Source organism: Ascaphus truei, chromosome 4, assembly GCF_040206685.1.
Source record: "Ascaphus truei isolate aAscTru1 chromosome 4, aAscTru1.hap1, whole genome shotgun sequence".
Classification (NCBI taxonomy): domain Eukaryota; kingdom Metazoa; phylum Chordata; class Amphibia; order Anura; family Ascaphidae; genus Ascaphus; species Ascaphus truei.
Genome location: NC_134486.1, coordinates 154,339,795 through 154,366,073, shown reverse-complemented (window position 1 = coordinate 154,366,073; position 26,279 = coordinate 154,339,795).

The window sequence follows — 26,279 nt, the reverse complement described above, 5'->3', positions numbered from 1 at the left end:
AACCCCTGACTATACCGGGGATACGCTTATCACAATGCCTTTCCTGTCTGTGCTGAAGCAGGGCATTCTGGCAGCCAAGTGGCTTGACCTTTATTAGTGAGCCTGGTTACCCCCTCTCGGAACCACAGACTTAGAAATCGCCAGCTCATATACAGTGCATAAAATATATTTATATATATACCCTTATACACCATTTTAATAAAAAATATCACAAAATTCTTCTAAGTCCCTCGGGAAGAGTGAAAGACGCGCACGTTCATTTTCAGAGCTCCTAGACCTTCCTATAAGAAGTTAGCCAAAAAGTAGCTTCGAAAAACGCTTAGGTTAAGTTTCAGAGTTGCTTCTAATGTACCGAAGCTGGACTTAGACATAATTTCACTCTCACAACATTATGGCTGGTTGGAGACAGTCCGAACCACAAGTACCGGGTCCATGGTTCTGGGCGTATACTGGGGGGACGGGGACGACTCCCATTAACCCCTGACTATACCGGGGATACGCTTATCACAATGCCTTTCTGGTCTGTGCTGAAGCAGGGCATTCTGGCAGCCAAGTGGCTTGACCTTAATTAGTGAGCCTGGTTACCCCCTCTCGGAACCACAGACTTAGAAATCGCCAGCTCATATACAGTGCATAAAATATATTTATATATATACCCTTATACACCATTTTAATAAAAAATATCACAAAATTCTTCTAAGTCCCTCGGGAAGAGTGAAAGACGCGCACGTTCATTTTCAGAGCTCCTAGACCTTCCTATAAGAAGTTAGCCAAAAAGTATCTTCGAAAAACGCTTAGGTGAAGTTTCAGAGTTGCTTCTAATGTACCAAAGCTGGACTTAGACATAATTTCACTCTCACAACATTATGGCTGGTTGGAGACAGTCCGAACCACAAGTACCGGGTCCATGGTTCTGGGCGTATACTGGGGGGACGGGGACGACTCCCATTAACCCCTGACTATACCGGGGATACGCTTATCACAATGCCTTTCTGGTCTGTGCTGAAGCAGGGCATTCTGGCAGCCAAGTGGCTTGACCTTAATTAGTGAGCCTGGTTACCCCCTCTCGGAACAACAGACTTAGAAATCGCCAGCTCATACAGTATACAGTGCATAAAATATATTTATATATATACCCTTATACACCATTTTAATAAAAAATATCACAAAATTCTTCTAAGTCCCTCGGGAAGAGTGAAAGACGCGCACGTTCATTTTCAGAGCTCCTAGACCTTCCTATAAGAAGTTAGCCAAAAAGTAGCTTCGAAAAACGCTTAGGTTAAGTTTCAGAGTTGCTTCTAATGTACCGAAGCTGGACTTAGACATAATTTCACTCTCACAACATTATGGCTGGTTGGAGACAGTCCGAACCACAAGTACCGGGTCCATGGTTCTGGGCGTATACTGGGGGGACGGGGACGACTCCCATTAACCCCTGACTATACCGGGGATACGCTTATCACAATGCCTTTCTGGTCTGTGCTGAAGCAGGGCATTCTGGCAGCCAAGTGGCTTGACCTTAATTAGTGAGCCTGGTTACCCCCTCTCGGAACCACAGACTTAGAAATCGCCAGCTCATATACAGTGCATAAAATATATTTATATATATACCCTTATACACCATTTTAATAAAAAATATCACAAAATTCTTCTAAGTCCCTCGGGAAGAGTGAAAGACGCGCACGTTCATTTTCAGAGCTCCTAGACCTTCCTATAAGAAGTTAGCCAAAAAGTATCTTCGAAAAACGCTTAGGTGAAGTTTCAGAGTTGCTTCTAATGTACCAAAGCTGGACTTAGACATAATTTCACTCTCACAACATTATGGCTGGTTGGAGACAGTCCGAACCACAAGTACCGGGTCCATGGTTCTGGGCGTATACTGGGGGGACGGGGACGACTCCCATTAACCCCTGACTATACCGGGGATACGCTTATCACAATGCCTTTCTGGTCTGTGCTGAAGCAGGGCATTCTGGCAGCCAAGTGGCTTGACCTTTATTAGTGAGCCTGGTTACCCCCTCTCGGAACAACAGACTTAGAAATCGCCAGCTCATATACAGTGCATAAAATATATTTATATATATACCCTTATACACCATTTTAATAAAAAATATCACAAAATTCTTCTAAGTCCCTCGGGAAGAGTGAAAGACGCGCACGTTCATTTTCAGAGCTCCTAGACCTTCCTATAAGAAGTTAGCCAAAAAGTAGCTTCGAAAAACGCTTAGGTTAAGTTTCAGAGTTGCTTCTAATGTACCGAAGCTGGACTTAGACATAATTTCACTCTCACAACATTATGGCTGGTTGGAGACAGTCCGAACCACAAGTACCGGGTCCATGGTTCTGGGCGTATACTGGGGGGACGGGGACGACTCCCATTAACCCCTGACTATACCGGGGATACGCTTATCACAATGCCTTTCTGGTCTGTGCTGAAGCAGGGCATTCTGGCAGCCAAGTGGCTTGACCTTAATTAGTGAGCCTGGTTACCCCCTCTCGGAACCACAGACTTAGAAATCGCCAGCTCATATACAGTGCATAAAATATATTTATATATATACCCTTATACACCATTTTAATAAAAAATATCACAAAATTCTTCTAAGTCCCTCGGGAAGAGTGAAAGACGCGCACGTTCATTTTCAGAGCTCCTAGACCTTCCTATAAGAAGTTAGCCAAAAAGTATCTTCGAAAAACGCTTAGGTGAAGTTTCAGAGTTGCTTCTAATGTACCAAAGCTGGACTTAGACATAATTTCACTCTCACAACATTATGGCTGGTTGGAGACAGTCCGAACCACAAGTACCGGGTCCATGGTTCTGGGCGTATACTGGGGGGACGGGGACGACTCCCATTAACCCCTGACTATACCGGGGATACGCTTATCACAATGCCTTTCTGGTCTGTGCTGAAGCAGGGCATTCTGGCAGCCAAGTGGCTTGACCTTTATTAGTGAGCCTGGTTACCCCCTCTCGGAACCACAGACTTAGAAATCGCCAGCTCATACAGTATACAGTGCATAAAATATATTTATATATATACCCTTATACACCATTTTAATAAAAAATATCACAAAATTCTTCTAAGTCCCTCGGGAAGAGTGAAAGACGCGCACGTTCATTTTCAGAGCTCCTAGACCTTCCTATAAGAAGTTAGCCAAAAAGTAGCTTCGAAAAACGCTTAGGTGAAGTTTCAGAGTTGCTTCTAATGTACCAAAGCTGGACTTAGACATAATTTCACTCTCACAACATTATGGCTGGTTGGAGACAGTCCGAACCACAAGTACCGGGTCCATGGTTCTGGGCGTATACTGGGGGGACGGGGACGACTCCCATTAACCCCTGACTATACCGGGGATACGCTTATCACAATGCCTTTCTGGTCTGTGCTGAAGCAGGGCATTCTGGCAGCCAAGTGGCTTGACCTTTATTAGTGAGCCTGGTTACCCCCTCTCGGAACAACAGACTTAGAAATCGCCAGCTCATATACAGTGCATAAAATATATTTATATATATACCCTTATACACCATTTTAATAAAAAATATTACAAAATTCTTCTAAGTCCCTCGGGAAGAGTGAAAGACGCGCACGTTCATTTTCAGAGCTCCTAGACCTTCCTATAAGAAGTTAGCCAAAAAGTAGCTTCGAAAAACGCTTAGGTTAAGTTTCAGAGTTGCTTCTAATGTACCGAAGCTGGACTTAGACATAATTTCACTCTCACAACATTATGGCTGGTTGGAGACAGTCCGAACCACAAGTACCGGGTCCATGGTTCTGGGCGTATACTGGGGGGACGGGGACGACTCCCATTAACCCCTGACTATACCGGGGATACGCTTATCACAATGCCTTTCCTGTCTGTGCTGAAGCAGGGCATTCTGGCAGCCAAGTGGCTTGACCTTTATTAGTGAGCCTGGTTACCCCCTCTCGGAACCACAGACTTAGAAATCGCCAGCTCATATACAGTGCATAAAATATATTTATATATATACCCTTATACACCATTTTAATAAAAAATATCACAAAATTCTTCTAAGTCCCTCGGGAAGAGTGAAAGACGCGCACGTTCATTTTCAGAGCTCCTAGACCTTCCTATAAGAAGTTAGCCAAAAAGTAGCTTCGAAAAACGCTTAGGTTAAGTTTCAGAGTTGCTTCTAATGTACCGAAGCTGGACTTAGACATAATTTCACTCACACAACATTATGGCTGGTTGGAGACAGTCCGAACCACAAGTACCGGGTCCATGGTTCTGGGCGTATACTGGGGGGACGGGGACGACTCCCATTAACCCCTGACTATACCGGGGATACGCTTATCACAATGCCTTTCTGGTCTGTGCTGAAGCAGGGCATTCTGGCAGCCAAGTGGCTTGACCTTAATTAGTGAGCCTGGTTACCCCCTCTCGGAACCACAGACTTAGAAATCGCCAGCTCATATACAGTGCATAAAATATATTTATATATATACCCTTATACACCATTTTAATAAAAAATATCACAAAATTCTTCTAAGTCCCTCGGGAAGAGTGAAAGACGCGCACGTTCATTTTCAGAGCTCCTAGACCTTCCTATAAGAAGTTAGCCAAAAAGTATCTTCGAAAAACGCTTAGGTGAAGTTTCAGAGTTGCTTCTAATGTACCAAAGCTGGACTTAGACATAATTTCACTCTCACAACATTATGGCTGGTTGGAGACAGTCCGAACCACAAGTACCGGGTCCATGGTTCTGGGCGTATACTGGGGGGACGGGGACGACTCCCATTAACCCCTGACTATACCGGGGATACGCTTATCACAATGCCTTTCTGGTCTGTGCTGAAGCAGGGCATTCTGGCAGCCAAGTGGCTTGACCTTTATTAGTGAGCCTGGTTACCCACTCTCGGAACAACAGACTTAGAAATCGCCAGCTCATACAGTATACAGTGCATAAAATATATTTATATATATACCCTTATACACCATTTTAATAAAAAATATCACAAAATTCTTCTAAGTCCCTCGGGAAGAGTGAAAGACGCGCACGTTCATTTTCAGAGCTCCTAGACCTTCCTATAAGAAGTTAGCCAAAAAGTAGCTTCGAAAAACGCTTAGGTTAAGTTTCAGAGTTGCTTCTAATGTACCGAAGCTGGACTTAGACATAATTTCACTCTCACAACATTATGGCTGGTTGGAGACAGTCCGAACCACAAGTACCGGGTCCATGGTTCTGGGCGTATACTGGGGGGACGGGGACGACTCCCATTAACCCCTGACTATACCGGGGATACGCTTATCACAATGCCTTTCTGGTCTGTGCTGAAGCAGGGCATTCTGGCAGCCAAGTGGCTTGACCTTAATTAGTGAGCCTGGTTACCCCCTCTCGGAACCACAGACTTAGAAATCGCCAGCTCATATACAGTGCATAAAATATATTTATATATATACCCTTATACACCATTTTAATAAAAAATATCACAAAATTCTTCTAAGTCCCTCGGGAAGAGTGAAAGACGCGCACGTTCATTTTCAGAGCTCCTAGACCTTCCTATAAGAAGTTAGCCAAAAAGTATCTTCGAAAAACGCTTAGGTGAAGTTTCAGAGTTGCTTCTAATGTACCAAAGCTGGACTTAGACATAATTTCACTCTCACAACATTATGGCTGGTTGGAGACAGTCCGAACCACAAGTACCGGGTCCATGGTTCTGGGCGTATACTGGGGGGACGGGGACGACTCCCATTAACCCCTGACTATACCGGGGATACGCTTATCACAATGCCTTTCTGGTCTGTGCTGAAGCAGGGCATTCTGGCAGCCAAGTGGCTTGACCTTTATTAGTGAGCCTGGTTACCCACTCTCGGAACAACAGACTTAGAAATCGCCAGCTCATACAGTATACAGTGCATAAAATATATTTATATATATACCCTTATACACCATTTTAATAAAAAATATCACAAAATTCTTCTAAGTCCCTCGGGAAGAGTGAAAGACGCGCACGTTCATTTTCAGAGCTCCTAGACCTTCCTATAAGAAGTTAGCCAAAAAGTAGCTTCGAAAAACGCTTAGGTTAAGTTTCAGAGTTGCTTCTAATGTACCGAAGCTGGACTTAGACATAATTTCACTCTCACAACATTATGGCTGGTTGGAGACAGTCCGAACCACAAGTACCGGGTCCATGGTTCTGGGCGTATACTGGGGGGACGGGGACGACTCCCATTAACCCCTGACTATACCGGGGATACGCTTATCACAATGCCTTTCTGGTCTGTGCTGAAGCAGGGCATTCTGGCAGCCAAGTGGCTTGACCTTAATTAGTGAGCCTGGTTACCCCCTCTCGGAACCACAGACTTAGAAATCGCCAGCTCATATACAGTGCATAAAATATATTTATATATATACCCTTATACACCATTTTAATAAAAAATATCACAAAATTCTTCTAAGTCCCTCGGGAAGAGTGAAAGACGCGCACGTTCATTTTCAGAGCTCCTAGACCTTCCTATAAGAAGTTAGCCAAAAAGTATCTTCGAAAAACGCTTAGGTGAAGTTTCAGAGTTGCTTCTAATGTACCAAAGCTGGACTTAGACATAATTTCACTCTCACAACATTATGGCTGGTTGGAGACAGTCCGAACCACAAGTACCGGGTCCATGGTTCTGGGCGTATACTGGGGGGACGGGGACGACTCCCATTAACCCCTGACTATACCGGGGATACGCTTATCACAATGCCTTTCTGGTCTGTGCTGAAGCAGGGCATTCTGGCAGCCAAGTGGCTTGACCTTTATTAGTGAGCCTGGTTACCCCCTCTCGGAACAACAGACTTAGAAATCGCCAGCTCATATACAGTGCATAAAATATATTTATATATATACCCTTATACACCATTTTAATAAAAAATATCACAAAATTCTTCTAAGTCCCTCGGGAAGAGTGAAAGACGCGCACGTTAATTTTCAGAGCTCCTAGACCTTCCTATAAGAAGTTAGCCAAAAAGTAGCTTCGAAAAACGCTTAGGTTAAGTTTCAGAGTTGCTTCTAATGTACCGAAGCTGGACTTAGACATAATTTCACTCTCACAACATTATGGCTGGTTGGAGACAGTCCGAACCACAAGTACCGGGTCCATGGTTCTGGGCGTATACTGGGGGGACGGGGGGGACTCCCATTAACCCCTGACTATACCGGGGATACGCTTATCACAATGCCTTTCTGGTCTGTGCTGAAGCAGGGCATTCTGGCAGCCAAGTGGCTTGACCTTAATTAGTGAGCCTGGTTACCCCCTCTCGGAACCACAGACTTAGAAATCGCCAGCTCATATACAGTGCATAAAATATATTTATATATATACCCTTATACACCATTTTAATAAAAAATATCACAAAATTCTTCTAAGTCCCTCGGGAAGAGTGAAAGACGCGCACGTTCATTTTCAGAGCTCCTAGACCTTCCTTTAAGAAGTTAGCCAAAAAGTAGCTTCGAAAAACGCTTAGTTTAAGTTTCAGAGTTGCTTCTAATGTACCGAAGCTGGACTTAGACATAATTTCACTCTCACAACATTATGGCTGGTTGGAGACAGTCCGAACCACAAGTACCGGGTCCAAGGTTCTGGGCGTATACTGGGGGGACGGGGACGACTCCCATTAACCCCTGACTATACCGGGGATACGCTTATTACAATGCCTTTCCGGTCTGTGCTGAAGCAGGGCATTCTGGCAGCCAAGTGGCTTGACCTTTATTATTGAGCCTGGTTACCCCCTCTCGGAACAACAGACTTAGAAATCGCCAGCTCATATACAGTGCATAAAATATATTTATATATATACCCTTATACACCATTTTAATAAAAAATATCACAAAATTCTTCTAAGTCCCTCGGGAAGAGTGAAAGACGCGCACATTCATTTTCAGAGCTCCTAGACCTTCCTATAAGAAGTTAGCCAAAAAGTAGCTTCGAAAAACGCTTAGGTTAAGTTTCAGAGTTGCTTCTAATGTACCAAAGCTGGACTTAGACATAATTTCACTCTCACAACATTATGGCTGGTTGGAGACAGTCCGAACCACAAGTACCGGGTCCATGGTTCTGGGCGTATACTGGGGGGACGGGGACGACTCCCATTAACCCCTGACTATACCGGGGATACGCTTATCACAATGCCTTTCTGGTCTGTGCTGAAGCAGGGCATTCTGGCAGCCAAGTGGCTTGACCTTAATTAGTGAGCCTGGTTACCCCCTCTCGGAACCACAGACTTAGAAATCGCCAGCTCATATACAGTGCATAAAATATATTTATATATATACCCTTATACACCATTTTAATAAAAAATATCACAAAATTCTTCTAAGTCCCTCGGGAAGAGTGAAAGACGCGCACGTTCATTTTCAGAGCTCCTAGACCTTCCTATAAGAAGTTAGCCAAAAAGTATCTTCGAAAAACGCTTAGGTGAAGTTTCAGAGTTGCTTCTAATGTACCAAAGCTGGACTTACAGTAGACATAATTTCACTCTCACAACATTATGGCTGGTTGGAGACAGTCCGAACCACAAGTACCGGGTCCATGGTTCTGGGCGTATACTGGGGGGACGGGGACGACTCCCATTAACCCCTGACTATACCGGGGATACGCTTATCACAATGCCTTTCTGGTCTGTGCTGAAGCAGGGCATTCTGGCAGCCAAGTGGCTTGACCTTTATTAGTGAGCCTGGTTACCCCCTCTCGGAACAACAGACTTAGAAATCGCCAGCTCATACAGTATACAGTGCATAAAATATATTTATATATATACCCTTATACACCATTTTAATAAAAAATATCACAAAATTCTTCTAAGTCCCTCGGGAAGAGTGAAAGACGCGCACGTTCATTTTCAGAGCTCCTAGACCTTCCTATAAGAAGTTAGCCAAAAAGTAGCTTCGAAAAACGCTTAGGTTAAGTTTCAGAGTTGCTTCTAATGTACCGAAGCTGGACTTAGACATAATTTCACTCTCACAACATTATGGCTGGTTGGAGACAGTCCGAACCACAAGTACCGGGTCCATGGTTCTGGGCGTATACTGGGGGGACGGGGGGGACTCCCATTAACCCCTGACTATACCGGGGATACGCTTATCACAATGCCTTTCTGGTCTGTGCTGAAGCAGGGCATTCTGGCAGCCAAGTGGCTTGACCTTAATTAGTGAGCCTGGTTACCCCCTCTCGGAACCACAGACTTAGAAATCGCCAGCTCATATACAGTGCATAAAATATATTTATATATATACCCTTATACACCATTTTAATAAAAAATATCACAAAATTCTTCTAAGTCCCTCGGGAAGAGTGAAAGACGCGCACGTTCATTTTCAGAGCTCCTAGACCTTCCTATAAGAAGTTAGCCAAAAAGTATCTTCGAAAAACGCTTAGGTGAAGTTTCAGAGTTGCTTCTAATGTACCAAAGCTGGACTTAGACATAATTTCACTCTCACAACATTATGGCTGGTTGGAGACAGTCCGAACCACAAGTACCGGGTCCATGGTTCTGGGCGTATACTGGGGGGACGGGGACGACTCCCATTAACCCCTGACTATACCGGGGATACGCTTATCACAATGCCTTTCTGGTCTGTGCTGAAGCAGGGCATTCTGGCAGCCAAGTGGCTTGACCTTTATTAGTGAGCCTGGTTACCCCCTCTCGGAACAACAGACTTAGAAATCGCCAGCTCATACAGTATACAGTGCATAAAATATATTTATATATATACCCTTATACACCATTTTAATAAAAAATATCACAAAATTCTTCTAAGTCCCTCGGGAAGAGTGAAAGACGCGCACGTTCATTTTCAGAGCTCCTAGACCTTCCTATAAGAAGTTAGCCAAAAAGTAGCTTCGAAAAACGCTTAGGTTAAGTTTCAGAGTTGCTTCTAATGTACCGAAGCTGGACTTAGACATAATTTCACTCTCACAACATTATGGCTGGTTGGAGACAGTCCGAACCACAAGTACCGGGTCCATGGTTCTGGGCGTATACTGGGGGGACGGGGGGGACTCCCATTAACCCCTGACTATACCGGGGATACGCTTATCACAATGCCTTTCTGGTCTGTGCTGAAGCAGGGCATTCTGGCAGCCAAGTGGCTTGACCTTAATTAGTGAGCCTGGTTACCCCCTCTCGGAACCACAGACTTAGAAATCGCCAGCTCATATACAGTGCATAAAATATATTTATATATATACCCTTATACACCATTTTAATAAAAAATATCACAAAATTCTTCTAAGTCCCTCGGGAAGAGTGAAAGACGCGCACGTTCATTTTCAGAGCTCCTAGACCTTCCTATAAGAAGTTAGCCAAAAAGTATCTTCGAAAAACGCTTAGGTGAAGTTTCAGAGTTGCTTCTAATGTACCAAAGCTGGACTTAGACATAATTTCACTCTCACAACATTATGGCTGGTTGGAGACAGTCCGAACCACAAGTACCGGGTCCATGGTTCTGGGCGTATACTGGGGGGACGGGGACGACTCCCATTAACCCCTGACTATACCGGGGATACGCTTATCACAATGCCTTTCTGGTCTGTGCTGAAGCAGGGCATTCTGGCAGCCAAGTGGCTTGACCTTTATTAGTGAGCCTGGTTACCCCCTCTCGGAACAACAGACTTAGAAATCGCCAGCTCATATACAGTGCATAAAATATATTTATATATATACCCTTATACACCATTTTAATAAAAAATATCACAAAATTCTTCTAAGTCCCTCGGGAAGAGTGAAAGACGCGCACGTTCATTTTCAGAGCTCCTAGACCTTCCTATAAGAAGTTAGCCAAAAAGTAGCTTCGAAAAACGCTTAGGTTAAGTTTCAGAGTTGCTTCTAATGTACCGAAGCTGGACTTAGACATAATTTCACTCTCACAACATTATGGCTGGTTGGAGACAGTCCGAACCACAAGTACCGGGTCCATGGTTCTGGGCGTATACTGGGGGGACGGGGGGGACTCCCATTAACCCCTGACTATACCGGGGATACGCTTATCACAATGCCTTTCTGGTCTGTGCTGAAGCAGGGCATTCTGGCAGCCAAGTGGCTTGACCTTAATTAGTGAGCCTGGTTACCCCCTCTCGGAACCACAGACTTAGAAATCGCCAGCTCATATACAGTGCATAAAATATATTTATATATATACCCTTATACACCATTTTAATAAAAAATATCACAAAATTCTTCTAAGTCCCTCGGGAAGAGTGAAAGACGCGCACGTTCATTTTCAGAGCTCCTAGACCTTCCTATAAGAAGTTAGCCAAAAAGTAGCTTCGAAAAACGCTTAGTTTAAGTTTCAGAGTTGCTTCTAATGTACCGAAGCTGGACTTAGACATAATTTCACTCTCACAACATTATGGCTGGTTGGAGACAGTCCGAACCACAAGTACCGGGTCCAAGGTTCTGGGCGTATACTGGGGGGACGGGGACGACTCCCATTAACCCCTGACTATACCGGGGATACGCTTATTACAATGCCTTTCCGGTCTGTGCTGAAGCAGGGCATTCTGGCAGCCAAGTGGCTTGACCTTTATTATTGAGCCTGGTTACCCCCTCTCGGAACAACAGACTTAGAAATCGCCAGCTCATATACAGTGCATAAAATATATTTATATATATACCCTTATACACCATTTTAATAAAAAATATCACAAAATTCTTCTAAGTCCCTCGGGAAGAGTGAAAGACGCGCACGTTCATTTTCAGAGCTCCTAGACCTTCCTATAAGAAGTTAGCCAAAAAGTAGCTTCGAAAAACGCTTAGGTTAAGTTTCAGAGTTGCTTCTAATGTACCGAAGCTGGACTTAGACATAATTTCACTCTCACAACATTATGGCTGGTTGGAGACAGTCCGAACCACAAGTACCGGGTCCATGGTTCTGGGCGTATACTGGGGGGACGGGGACGACTCCCATTAACCCCTGACTATACCGGGGATACGCTTATCACAATGCCTTTCTGGTCTGTGCTGAAGCAGGGCATTCTGGCAGCCAAGTGGCTTGACCTTAATTAGTGAGCCTGGTTACCCCCTCTCGGAACCACAGACTTAGAAATCGCCAGCTCATATACAGTGCATAAAATATATTTATATATATACCCTTATACACCATTTTAATAAAAAATATCACAAAATTCTTCTAAGTCCCTCGGGAAGAGTGAAAGACGCGCACGTTCATTTTCAGAGCTCCTAGACCTTCCTATAAGAAGTTAGCCAAAAAGTATCTTCGAAAAACGCTTAGGTGAAGTTTCAGAGTTGCTTCTAATGTACCAAAGCTGGACTTAGACATAATTTCACTCTCACAACATTATGGCTGGTTGGAGACAGTCCGAACCACAAGTACCGGGTCCATGGTTCTGGGCGTATACTGGGGGGACGGGGACGACTCCCATTAACCCCTGACTATACCGGGGATACGCTTATCACAATGCCTTTCTGGTCTGTGCTGAAGCAGGGCATTCTGGCAGCCAAGTGGCTTGACCTTTATTAGTGAGCCTGGTTACCCCCTCTCGGAACAACAGACTTAGAAATCGCCAGCTCATATACAGTGCATAAAATATATTTATATATATACCCTTATACACCATTTTAATAAAAAATATCACAAAATTCTTCTAAGTCCCTCGGGAAGAGTGAAAGACGCGCACGTTCATTTTCAGAGCTCCTAGACCTTCCTATAAGAAGTTAGCCAAAAAGTAGCTTCGAAAAACGCTTAGGTTAAGTTTCAGAGTTGCTTCTAATGTACCGAAGCTGGACTTAGACATAATTTCACTCTCACAACATTATGGCTGGTTGGAGACAGTCCGAACCACAAGTACCGGGTCCATGGTTCTGGGCGTATACTGGGGGGACGGGGGGGACTCCCATTAACCCCTGACTATACCGGGGATACGCTTATCACAATGCCTTTCTGGTCTGTGCTGAAGCAGGGCATTCTGGCAGCCAAGTGGCTTGACCTTAATTAGTGAGCCTGGTTACCCCCTCTCGGAACCACAGACTTAGAAATCGCCAGCTCATATACAGTGCATAAAATATATTTATATATATACCCTTATACACCATTTTAATAAAAAATATCACAAAATTCTTCTAAGTCCCTCGGGAAGAGTGAAAGACGCGCACGTTCATTTTCAGAGCTCCTAGACCTTCCTATAAGAAGTTAGCCAAAAAGTAGCTTCGAAAAACGCTTAGTTTAAGTTTCAGAGTTGCTTCTAATGTACCGAAGCTGGACTTAGACATAATTTCACTCTCACAACATTATGGCTGGTTGGAGACAGTCCGAACCACAAGTACCGGGTCCAAGGTTCTGGGCGTATACTGGGGGGACGGGGACGACTCCCATTAACCCCTGACTATACCGGGGATACGCTTATTACAATGCCTTTCCGGTCTGTGCTGAAGCAGGGCATTCTGGCAGCCAAGTGGCTTGACCTTTATTATTGAGCCTGGTTACCCCCTCTCGGAACAACAGACTTAGAAATCGCCAGCTCATATACAGTGCATAAAATATATTTATATATATACCCTTATACACCATTTTAATAAAAAATATCACAAAATTCTTCTAAGTCCCTCGGGAAGAGTGAAAGACGCGCACATTCATTTTCAGAGCTCCTAGACCTTCCTATAAGAAGTTAGCCAAAAAGTAGCTTCGAAAAACGCTTAGGTTAAGTTTCAGAGTTGCTTCTAATGTACCAAAGCTGGACTTAGACATAATTTCACTCTCACAACATTATGGCTGGTTGGAGACAGTCCGAACCACAAGTACCGGGTCCATGGTTCTGGGCGTATACTGGGGGGACGGGGACGACTCCCATTAACCCCTGACTATACCGGGGATACGCTTATCACAATGCCTTTCTGGTCTGTGCTGAAGCAGGGCATTCTGGCAGCCAAGTGGCTTGACCTTAATTAGTGAGCCTGGTTACCCCCTCTCGGAACCACAGACTTAGAAATCGCCAGCTCATATACAGTGCATAAAATATATTTATATATATACCCTTATACACCAATTTAATAAAAAATATCACAAAATTCTTCTAAGTCCCTCGGGAAGAGTGAAAGACGCGCACGTTCATTTTCAGAGCTCCTAGACCTTCCTATAAGAAGTTAGCCAAAAAGTATCTTCGAAAAACGCTTAGGTGAAGTTTCAGAGTTGCTTCTAATGTACCAAAGCTGGACTTAGACATAATTTCACTCTCACAACATTATGGCTGGTTGGAGACTGTCCGAACCACAAGTACCGGGTCCATGGTTCTGGGCGTATACTGGGGGGACGGGGACGACTCCCATTAACCCCTGACTATACCGGGGATACGCTTATCACAATGCCTTTCTGGTCTGTGCTGAAGCAGGGCATTCTGGCAGCCAAGTGGCTTGACCTTAATTAGTGAGCCTGGTTACCCCCTCTCGGAACCACAGACTTAGAAATCGCCAGCTCATATACAGTGCATAAAATATATTTATATATATACCCTTATACACCATTTTAATAAAAAATATCACAAAATTCTTCTAAGTCCCTCGGGAAGAGTGAAAGACGCGCACGTTCATTTTCAGAGCTCCTAGACCTTCCTATAAGAAGTTAGCCAAAAAGTAGCTTCGAAAAACGCTTAGGTTAAGTTTCAGAGTTGCTTCTAATGTACCGAAGCTGGACTTAGACATAATTTCACTCTCACAACATTATGGCTGGTTGGAGACAGTCCGAACCACAAGTACCGGGTCCATGGTTCTGGGCGTATACTGGGGGGACGGGGACGACTCCCATTAACCCCTGACTATACCGGGGATACGCTTATCACAATGCCTTTCTGGTCTGTGCTGAAGCAGGGCATTCTGGCAGCCAAGTGGCTTGACCTTAATTAGTGAGCCTGGTTACCCCCTCTCGGAACCACAGACTTAGAAATCGCCAGCTCATATACAGTGCATAAAATATATTTATATATATACCCTTATACACCATTTTAATAAAAAATATCACAAAATTCTTCTAAGTCCCTCGGGAAGAGTGAAAGACGCGCACGTTCATTTTCAGAGCTCCTAGACCTTCCTATAAGAAGTTAGCCAAAAAGTATCTTCGAAAAACGCTTAGGTGAAGTTTCAGAGTTGCTTCTAATGTACCAAAGCTGGACTTAGACATAATTTCACTCTCACAACATTATGGCTGGTTGGAGACAGTCCGAACCACAAGTACCGGGTCCATGGTTCTGGGCGTATACTGGGGGGACGGGGACGACTCCCATTAACCCCTGACTATACCGGGGATACGCTTATCACAATGCCTTTCTGGTCTGTGCTGAAGCAGGGCATTCTGGCAGCCAAGTGGCTTGACCTTTATTAGTGAGCCTGGTTACCCCCTCTCGGAACAACAGACTTAGAAATCGCCAGCTCATACAGTATACAGTGCATAAAATATATTTATATATATACCCTTATACACCATTTTAATAAAAAATATCACAAAATTCTTCTAAGTCCCTCGGGAAGAGTGAAAGACGCGCACGTTCATTTTCAGAGCTCCTAGACCTTCCTATAAGAAGTTAGCCAAAAAGTAGCTTCGAAAAACGCTTAGGTTAAGTTTCAGAGTTGCTTCTAATGTACCGAAGCTGGACTTAGACATAATTTCACTCTCACAACATTATGGCTGGTTGGAGACAGTCCGAACCACAAGTACCGGGTCCATGGTTCTGGGCGTATACTGGGGGGACGGGGGGGACTCCCATTAACCCCTGACTATACCGGGGATACGCTTATCACAATGCCTTTCTGGTCTGTGCTGAAGCAGGGCATTCTGGCAGCCAAGTGGCTTGACCTTAATTAGTGAGCCTGGTTACCCCCTCTCGGAACCACAGACTTAGAAATCGCCAGCTCATATACAGTGCATAAAATATATTTATATATATACCCTTATACACCATTTTAATAAAAAATATCACAAAATTCTTCTAAGTCCCTCGGGAAGAGTGAAAGACGCGCACGTTCATTTTCAGAGCTCCTAGACCTTCCTATAAGAAGTTAGCCAAAAAGTAGCTTCGAAAAACGCTTAGGTTAAGTTTCAGAGTTGCTTCTAATGTACCGAAGCTGGACTTAGACATAATTTCACTCTCACAACATTATGGCTGGTTGGAGACAGTCCGAACCACAAGTACCGGGTCCATGGTTCTGGGCGTATACTGGGGGGACGGGGACGACTCCCATTAACCCCTGACTATACCGGGGATACGCTTATCACAATGCCTTTCTGGTCTGTGCTGAAGCAGGGCATTCTGGCAGCCAAGTGGCTTGACCTTAATTAGTGAGCCTGGTTACCCCCTCTCGGAACCACAGACTTAGAAATCGCCAGCTCATATACAGTGCATAAAATATATTTATATATATACCCTTATACACCATTTTAATAAAAAATATCACAAAATTCTTCTAAGTCCCTCGGGAAGAGTAAAAGACGCGCACGTTCATTTTCAGAGCTCCTAGACCTTCCTATAAGAAGTTAGCCAAAAAGTAGCTTCGAAAAACGCTTAGTTTAAGTTTCAGAGTTGCTTCTAATGTACCGAAGCTGGACTTAGACATAATTTCACTCTCACAACATTATGGCTGGTTGGAGACAGTCCGAACCACAAGTACCGGGTCCAAGGTTCTGGGCGTATACTGGGGGGACGGGGACGACTCCCATTAACCCCTGACTATACCGGGGATACGCTTATTACAATGCCTTTCCGGTCTGTGCTGAAGCAGGGCATTCTGGCAGCCAAGTGGCTTGACCTTTATTATTGAGCCTGGTTACCCCCTCTCGGAACAACAGACTTAGAAATCGCCAGCTCATATACAGTGCATAAAATATATTTATATATATACCCTTATACACCATTTTAATAAAAAATATCACAAAATTCTTCTAAGTCCCTCGGGAAGAGTGAAAGACGCGCACATTCATTTTCAGAGCTCCTAGACCTTCCTATAAGAAGTTAGCCAAAAAGTAGCTTCGAAAAACGCTTAGGTTAAGTTTCAGAGTTGCTTCTAATGTACCAAAGCTGGACTTAGACATAATTTCACTCTCACAACATTATGGCTGGTTGGAGACAGTCCGAACCACAAGTACCGGGTCCATGGTTCTGGGCGTATACTGGGGGGACGGGGACGACTCCCATTAACCCCTGACTATACCGGGGATACGCTTATCACAATGCCTTTCTGGTCTGTGCTGAAGCAGGGCATTCTGGCAGCCAAGTGGCTTGACCTTAATTAGTGAGCCTGGTTACCCCCTCTCGGAACCACAGACTTAGAAATCGCCAGCTCATATACAGTGCATAAAATATATTTATATATATACCCTTATACACCATTTTAATAAAAAATATCACAAAATTCTTCTAAGTCCCTCGGGAAGAGTGAAAGACGCGCACATTCATTTTCAGAGCTCCTAGACCTTCCTATAAGAAGTTAGCCAAAAAGTATCTTCGAAAAACGCTTAGGTGAAGTTTCAGAGTTGCTTCTAATGTACCAAAGCTGGACTTAGACATAATTTCACTCTCACAACATTATGGCTGGTTGGAGACTGTCCGAACCACAAGTACCGGGTCCATGGTTCTGGGCGTATACTGGGGGGACGGGGACGACTCCCATTAACCCCTGACTATACCGGGGATACGCTTATCACAATGCCTTTCTGGTCTGTGCTGAAGCAGGGCATTCTGGCAGCCAAGTGGCTTGACCTTTATTAGTGAGCCTGGTTACCCCCTCTCGGAACAACAGACTTAGAAATCGCCAGCTCATACAGTATACAGTGCATAAAATATATTTATATATATACCCTTATACACCATTTTAATAAAAAATATCACAAAATTCTTCTAAGTCCCTCGGGAAGAGTGAAAGACGCGCACGTTCATTTTCAGAGCTCCTAGACCTTCCTATAAGAAGTTAGCCAAAAAGTAGCTTCGAAAAACGCTTAGGTTAAGTTTCAGAGTTGCTTCTAATGTACCGAAGCTGGACTTAGACATAATTTCACTCTCACAACATTATGGCTGGTTGGAGACAGTCCGAACCACAAGTACCGGGTCCATGGTTCTGGGCGTATACTGGGGGGACGGGGGGGACTCCCATTAACCCCTGACTATACCGGGGATACGCTTATCACAATGCCTTTCTGGTCTGTGCTGAAGCAGGGCATTCTGGCAGCCAAGTGGCTTGACCTTAATTAGTGAGCCTGGTTACCCCCTCTCGGAACCACAGACTTAGAAATCGCCAGCTCATATACAGTGCATAAAATATATTTATATATATACCCTTATACACCATTTTAATAAAAAATATCACAAAATTCTTCTAAGTCCCTCGGGAAGAGTGAAAGACGCGCACGTTCATTTTCAGAGCTCCTAGACCTTCCTATAAGAAGTTAGCCAAAAAGTAGCTTCGAAAAACGCTTAGGTTAAGTTTCAGAGTTGCTTCTAATGTACCGAAGCTGGACTTACTGTAGACATAATTTCACTCTCACAACATTATGGCTGGTTGGAGACAGTCCGAACCACAAGTACCGGGTCCATGGTTCTGGGCGTATACTGGGGGGACGGGGACGACTCCCATTAACCCCTGACTATACCGGGGATACGCTTATCACAATGCCTTTCTGGTCTGTGCTGAAGCAGGGCATTCTGGCAGCCAAGTGGCTTGACCTTAATTAGTGAGCCTTGTTACCCCCTCTCGGAACCACAGACTTAGAAATCGCCAGCTCATATACAGTGCATAAAATATATTTATATATATACCCTTATACACCATTTTAATAAAAAATATCACAAAATTCTTCTAAGTCCCTCGGGAAGAGTGAAAGACGCGCACGTTCATTTTCAGAGCTCCTAGACCTTCCTATAAGAAGTTAGCCAAAAAGTATCTTCGAAAAACGCTTAGGTGAAGTTTCAGAGTTGCTTCTAATGTACCAAAGCTGGACTTAGACATAATTTCACTCTCACAACATTATGGCTGGTTGGAGACAGTCCGAACCACAAGTACCGGGTCCATGGTTCTGGGCGTATACTGGGGGGACGGGGACGACTCCCATTAACCCCTGACTATACCGGGGATACGCTTATCACAATGCCTTTCTGGTCTGTGCTGAAGCAGGGCATTCTGGCAGCCAAGTGGCTTGACCTTAATTAGTGAGCCTGGTTACCCCCTCTCGGAACCACAGACTTAGAAATCGCCAGCTCATATACAGTGCATAAAATATATTTATATATATACCCTTATACACCATTTTAATAAAAAATATCACAAAATTCTTCTAAGTCCCTCGGGAAGAGTGAAAGACGCGCACGTTCATTTTAAGAGCTCCTAGACCTTCCTATAAGAAGTTAGCCAAAAAGTAGCTTCGAAAAACGCTTAGTTTAAGTTTCAGAGTTGCTTCTAATGTACCGAAGCTGGACTTAGACATAATTTCACTCTCACAACATTATGGCTGGTTGGAGACAGTCCGAACCACAAGTACCGGGTCCAAGGTTCTGGGCGTATACTGGGGGGACGGGGACGACTCCCATTAACCCCTGACTATACCGGGGATACGCTTATTACAATGCCTTTCCGGTCTGTGCTGAAGCAGGGCATTCTGGCAGCCAAGTGGCTTGACCTTTATTATTGACCCTGGTTACCCCCTCTCGGAACAACAGACTTAGAAATCGCCAGCTGATATACAGTGCATAAAATATATTTATATATATACCCTTATACACCATTTTAATAAAAAATATCACAAAATTCTTCTAAGTCCCTCGGGAAGAGTGAAAGACGCGCACGTTCATTTTCAGAGCTCCTAGACCTTCCTATAAGAAGTTAGCCAAAAAGTAGCTTCGAAAAACGCTTAGGTTAAGTTTCAGAGTTGCTTCTAATGTACCAAAGCTGGACTTAGACATAATTTCACTCTCACAACATTATGGCTGGTTGGAGACAGTCCGAACCACAAGTACCGGGTCCATGGTTCTGGGCGTATACTGGGGGGACGGGGACGACTCCCATTAACCCCTGACTATACCGGGGATACGCTTATCACAATGCCTTTCTGGTCTGTGCTGAAGCAGGGCATTCTGGCAGCCAAGTGGCTTGACCTTAATTAGTGAGCCTGGTTACCCCCTCTCGGAACCACAGACTTAGAAATCGCCAGCTCATATACAGTGCATAAAATATATTTATATATATACCCTTATACACCATTTTAATAAAAAATATCACAAAATTCTTCTAAGTCCCTCGGGAAGAGTGAAAGACGCGCACGTTCATTTTCAGAGCTCCTAGACCTTCCTATAAGAAGTTAGCCAAAAAGTATCTTCGAAAAACGCTTAGGTGAAGTTTCAGAGTTGCTTCTAATGTACCAAAGCTGGACTTAGACATAATTTCACTCTCACAACATTATGGCTGGTTGGAGACAGTCCGAACCACAAGTACCGGGTCCATGGTTCTGGGCGTATACTGGGGGGACGGGGACGACTCCCATTAACCCCTGACTATACCGGGGATACGCTTATCACAATGCCTTTCTGGTCTGTGCTGAAGCAGGGCATTCTGGCAGCCAAGTGGCTTGACCTTTATTAGTGAGCCTGGTTACCCCCTCTCGGAACAACAGACTTAGAAATCGCCAGCTCATATACAGTGCATAAAATATATTTATATATATACCCTTATACACCATTTTAATAAAAAATATCACAAAATTCTTCTAAGTCCCTCGGGAAGAGTGAAAGACGCGCACGTTCATTTTCAGAGCTCCTAGACCTTCCTATAAGAAGTTAGCCAAAAAGTAGCTTCGAAAAACGCTTAGGTTAAGTTTCAGAGTTGCTTCTAATGTACCGAAGCTGGACTTACTGTAGACATAATTTCACTCTCACAACATTATGGCTGGTTGGAGACAGTCCGAACCACAAGTACCGGGTCCATGGTTCTGGGCGTATACTGGGGGGACGGGGACGACTCCCATTAACCCCTGACTATACCGGGGATACGCTTATCACAATGCCTTTCTGGTCTGTGCTGAAGCAGGGCATTCTGGCAGCCAAGTGGCTTGACCTTAATTAGTGAGCCTTGTTACCCCCTCTCGGAACCACAGACTTAGAAATCGCCAGCTCATATACAGTGCATAAAATATATTTATATATATACCCTTATACACCATTTTAATAAAAAATATCACAAAATTCTTCTAAGTCCCTCGGGAAGAGTGAAAGACGCGCACGTTCATTTTAAGAGCTCCTAGACCTTCCTATAAGAAGTTAGCCAAAAAGTAGCTTCGAAAAACGCTTAGTTTAAGTTTCAGAGTTGCTTCTAATGTACCGAAGCTGGACTTAGACATAATTTCACTCTCACAACATTATGGCTGGTTGGAGACAGTCCGAACCACAAGTACCGGGTCCAAGGTTCTGGGCGTATACTGGGGGGACGGGGACGACTCCCATTAACCCCTGACTATACCGGGGATACGCTTATTACAATGCCTTTCCGGTCTGTGCTGAAGCAGGGCATTCTGGCAGCCAAGTGGCTTGACCTTTATTATTGACCCTGGTTACCCCCTCTCGGAACAACAGACTTAGAAATCGCCAGCTCATATACAGTGCATAAAATATATTTATATATATACCCTTATACACCATTTTAATAAAAAATATCACAAAATTCTTCTAAGTCCCTCGGGAAGAGTGAAAGACGCGCACGTTCATTTTCAGAGCTCCTAGACCTTCCTATAAGAAGTTAGCCAAAAAGTAGCTTCGAAAAACGCTTAGGTTAAGTTTCAGAGTTGCTTCTAATGTACCAAAGCTGGACTTAGACATAATTTCACTCTCACAACATTATGGCTGGTTGGAGACAGTCCGAACCACAAGTACCGGGTCCATGGTTCTGGGCGTATACTGGGGGGACGGGGACGACTCCCATTAACCCCTGACTATACCGGGGATACGCTTATCACAATGCCTTTCTGGTCTGTGCTGAAGCAGGGCATTCTGGCAGCCAAGTGGCTTGACCTTAATTAGTGAGCCTGGTTACCCCCTCTCGGAACCACAGACTTAGAAATCGCCAGCTCATATACAGTGCATAAAATATATTTATATATATACCCTTATACACCATTTTAATAAAAAATATCACAAAATTCTTCTAAGTCCCTCGGGAAGAGTGAAAGACGCGCACGTTCATTTTCAGAGCTCCTAGACCTTCCTATAAGAAGTTAGCCAAAAAGTATCTTCGAAAAACGCTTAGGTGAAGTTTCAGAGTTGCTTCTAATGTACCAAAGCTGGACTTAGACATAATTTCACTCTCACAACATTATGGCTGGTTGGAGACAGTCCGAACCACAAGTACCGGGTCCATGGTTCTGGGCGTATACTGGGGGGACGGGGACGACTCCCATTAACCCCTGACTATACCGGGGATACGCTTATCACAATGCCTTTCTGGTCTGTGCTGAAGCAGGGCATTCTGGCAGCCAAGTGGCTTGACCTTTATTAGTGAGCCTGGTTACCCCCTCTCGGAACAACAGACTTAGAAATCGCCAGCTCATATACAGTGCATAAAATATATTTATATATATACCCTTATACACCATTTTAATAAAAAATATCACAAAATTCTTCTAAGTCCCTCGGGAAGAGTGAAAGACGCGCACGTTCATTTTCAGAGCTCCTAGACCTTCCTATAAGAAGTTAGCCAAAAAGTAGCTTCGAAAAACGCTTAGGTTAAGTTTCAGAGTTGCTTCTAATGTACCGAAAATGGACTTAGACATAATTTCACTCTCACAACATTATGGCTGGTTGGAGACAGTCCGAACCACAAGTACCGGGTCCATGGTTCTGGGCGTATACTGGGGGGACGGGGACGACTCCCATTAACCCCTGACTATACCGGGGATACGCTTATCACAATGCCTTTCTGGTCTGTGCTGAAGCAGGGCATTCTGGCAGCCAAGTGGCTTGACCTTAATTAGTGAGCCTGGTTACCCCCTCTCGGAACCACAGACTTAGAAATCGCCAGCTCATATACAGTGCATAAAATATATTTATATATATACCCTTATACACCATTTTAATAAAAAATATCACAAAATTCTTCTAAGTCCCTCGGGAAGAGTGAAAGACGCGCACGTTCATTTTCAGAGCTCCTAGACCTTCCTATAAGAAGTTAGCCAAAAAGTAGCTTCGAAAAACGCTTAGTTTAAGTTTCAGAGTTGCTTCTAATGTACCGAAGCTGGACTTAGACATAATTTCACTCTCACAACATTATGGCTGGTTGGAGACAGTCCGAACCACAAGTACCGGGTCCAAGGTTCTGGGCGTATACTGGGGGGACGGGGACGACTCCCATTAACCCCTGACTATACCGGGGATACGCTTATTACAATGCCTTTCCGGTCTGTGCTGAAGCAGGGCATTCTGGCAGCCAAGTGGCTTGACCTTTATTATTGAGCCTGGTTACCCCCTCTCGGAACAACAGACTTAGAAATCGCCAGCTCATATACAGTGCATAAAATATATTTATATATATACCCTTATACACCATTTTAATAAAAAATATCACAAAATTCTTCTAAGTCCCTCGGGAAGAGTGAAAGACGCGCACATTCATTTTCAGAGCTCCTAGACCTTCCTATAAGAAGTTAGCCAAAAAGTAGCTTCGAAAAACGCTTAGGTTAAGTTTCAGAGTTGCTTCTAATGTACCAAAGCTGGACTTAGACATAATTTCACTCTCACAACATTATGGCTGGTTGGAGACAGTCCGAACCACAAGTACCGGGTCCATGGTTCTGGGCGTATACTGGGGGGACGGGGACGACTCCCATTAACCCCTGACTATACCGGGGATACGCTTATCACAATGCCTTTCTGGTCTGTGCTGAAGCAGGGCATTCTGGCAGCCAAGTGGCTTGACCTTAATTAGTGAGCCTGGTTACCCCCTCTCGGAACCACAGACTTAGAAATCGCCAGCTCATATACAGTGCATAAAATATATTTATATATATACCCTTATACACCATTTTAATAAAAAATATCACAAAATTCTTCTAAGTCCCTCGGGAAGAGTGAAAGACGCGCACGTTCATTTTCAGAGCTCCTAGACCTTCCTATAAGAAGTTAGCCAAAAAGTATCTTCGAAAAACGCTTAGGTGAAGTTTCAGAGTTGCTTCTAATGTACCAAAGCTGGACTTAGACATAATTTCACTCTCACAACATTATGGCTGGTTGGAGACTGTCCGAACCACAAGTACCGGGTCCATGGTTCTGGGCGTATACTGGGGGGACGGGGACGACTCCCATTAACCCCTGACTATACCGGGGATACGCTTATCACAATGCCTTTCTGGTCTGTGCTGAAGCAGGGCATTCTGGCAGCCAAGTGGCTTGACCTTTATTAGTGAGCCTGGTTACCCCCTCTCGGAACAACAGACTTAGAAATCGCCAGCTCATACAGTATACAGTGCATAAAATATATTTATATATATACCCTTATACACCATTTTAATAAAAAATATCACAAAATTCTTCTAAGTCCCTCGGGAAGAGTGAAAGACGCGCACGTTCATTTTCAGAGCTCCTAGACCTTCCTATAAGAAGTTAGCCAAAAAGTAGCTTCGAAAAACGCTTAGGTTAAGTTTCAGAGTTGCTTCTAATGTACCGAAGCTGGACTTAGACATAATTTCACTCTCACAACATTATGGCTGGTTGGAGACAGTCCGAACCACAAGTACCGGGTCCATGGTTCTGGGCGTATACTGGGGGGACGGGGGGGACTCCCATTAACCCCTGACTATACCGGGGATACGCTTATCACAATGCCTTTCTGGTCTGTGCTGAAGCAGGGCATTCTGGCAGCCAAGTGGCTTGACCTTAATTAGTGAGCCTGGTTACCCCCTCTCGGAACCACAGACTTAGAAATCGCCAGCTCATATACAGTGCATAAAATATATTTATATATATACCCTTATACACCATTTTAATAAAAAATATCACAAAATTCTTCTAAGTCCCTCGGGAAGAGTGAAAGACGCGCACGTTCATTTTCAGAGCTCCTAGACCTTCCTATAAGAAGTTAGCCAAAAAGTAGCTTCGAAAAACGCTTAGGTTAAGTTTCAGAGTTGCTTCTAATGTACCGAAGCTGGACTTACTGTAGACATAATTTCACTCTCACAACATTATGGCTGGTTGGAGACAGTCCGAACCACAAGTACCGGGTCCATGGTTCTGGGCGTATACTGGGGGGACGGGGACGACTCCCATTAACCCCTGACTATACCGGGGATACGCTTATCACAATGCCTTTCTGGTCTGTGCTGAAGCAGGGCATTCTGGCAGCCAAGTGGCTTGACCTTAATTAGTGAGCCTTGTTACCCCCTCTCGGAACCACAGACTTAGAAATCGCCAGCTCATATACAGTGCATAAAATATATTTATATATATACCCTTATACACCATTTTAATAAAAAATATCACAAAATTCTTCTAAGTCCCTCGGGAAGAGTGAAAGACGCGCACGTTCATTTTCAGAGCTCCTAGACCTTCCTATAAGAAGTTAGCCAAAAAGTATCTTCGAAAAACGCTTAGGTGAAGTTTCAGAGTTGCTTCTAATGTACCAAAGCTGGACTTAGACATAATTTCACTCTCACAACATTATGGCTGGTTGGAGACAGTCCGAACCACAAGTACCGGGTCCATGGTTCTGGGCGTATACTGGGGGGACGGGGACGACTCCCATTAACCCCTGACTATACCGGGGATACGCTTATCACAATGCCTTTCTGGTCTGTGCTGAAGCAGGGCATTCTGGCAGCCAAGTGGCTTGACCTTAATTAGTGAGCCTGGTTACCCCCTCTCGGAACCACAGACTTAGAAATCGCCAGCTCATATACAGTGCATAAAATATATTTATATATATACCCTTATACACCATTTTAATAAAAAATATCACAAAATTCTTCTAAGTCCCTCGGGAAGAGTGAAAGACGCGCACGTTCATTTTAAGAGCTCCTAGACCTTCCTATAAGAAGTTAGCCAAAAAGTAGCTTCGAAAAACGCTTAGTTTAAGTTTCAGAGTTGCTTCTAATGTACCGAACTGGACTTAGACATAATTTCACTCTCACAACATTATGGCTGGTTGGAGACAGTCCGAACCACAAGTACCGGGTCCAAGGTTCTGGGCGTATACTGGGGGGACGGGGACGACTCCCATTAACCCCTGACTATACCGGGGATACGCTTATTACAATGCCTTTCCGGTCTGTGCTGAAGCAGGGCATTCTGGCAGCCAAGTGGCTTGACCT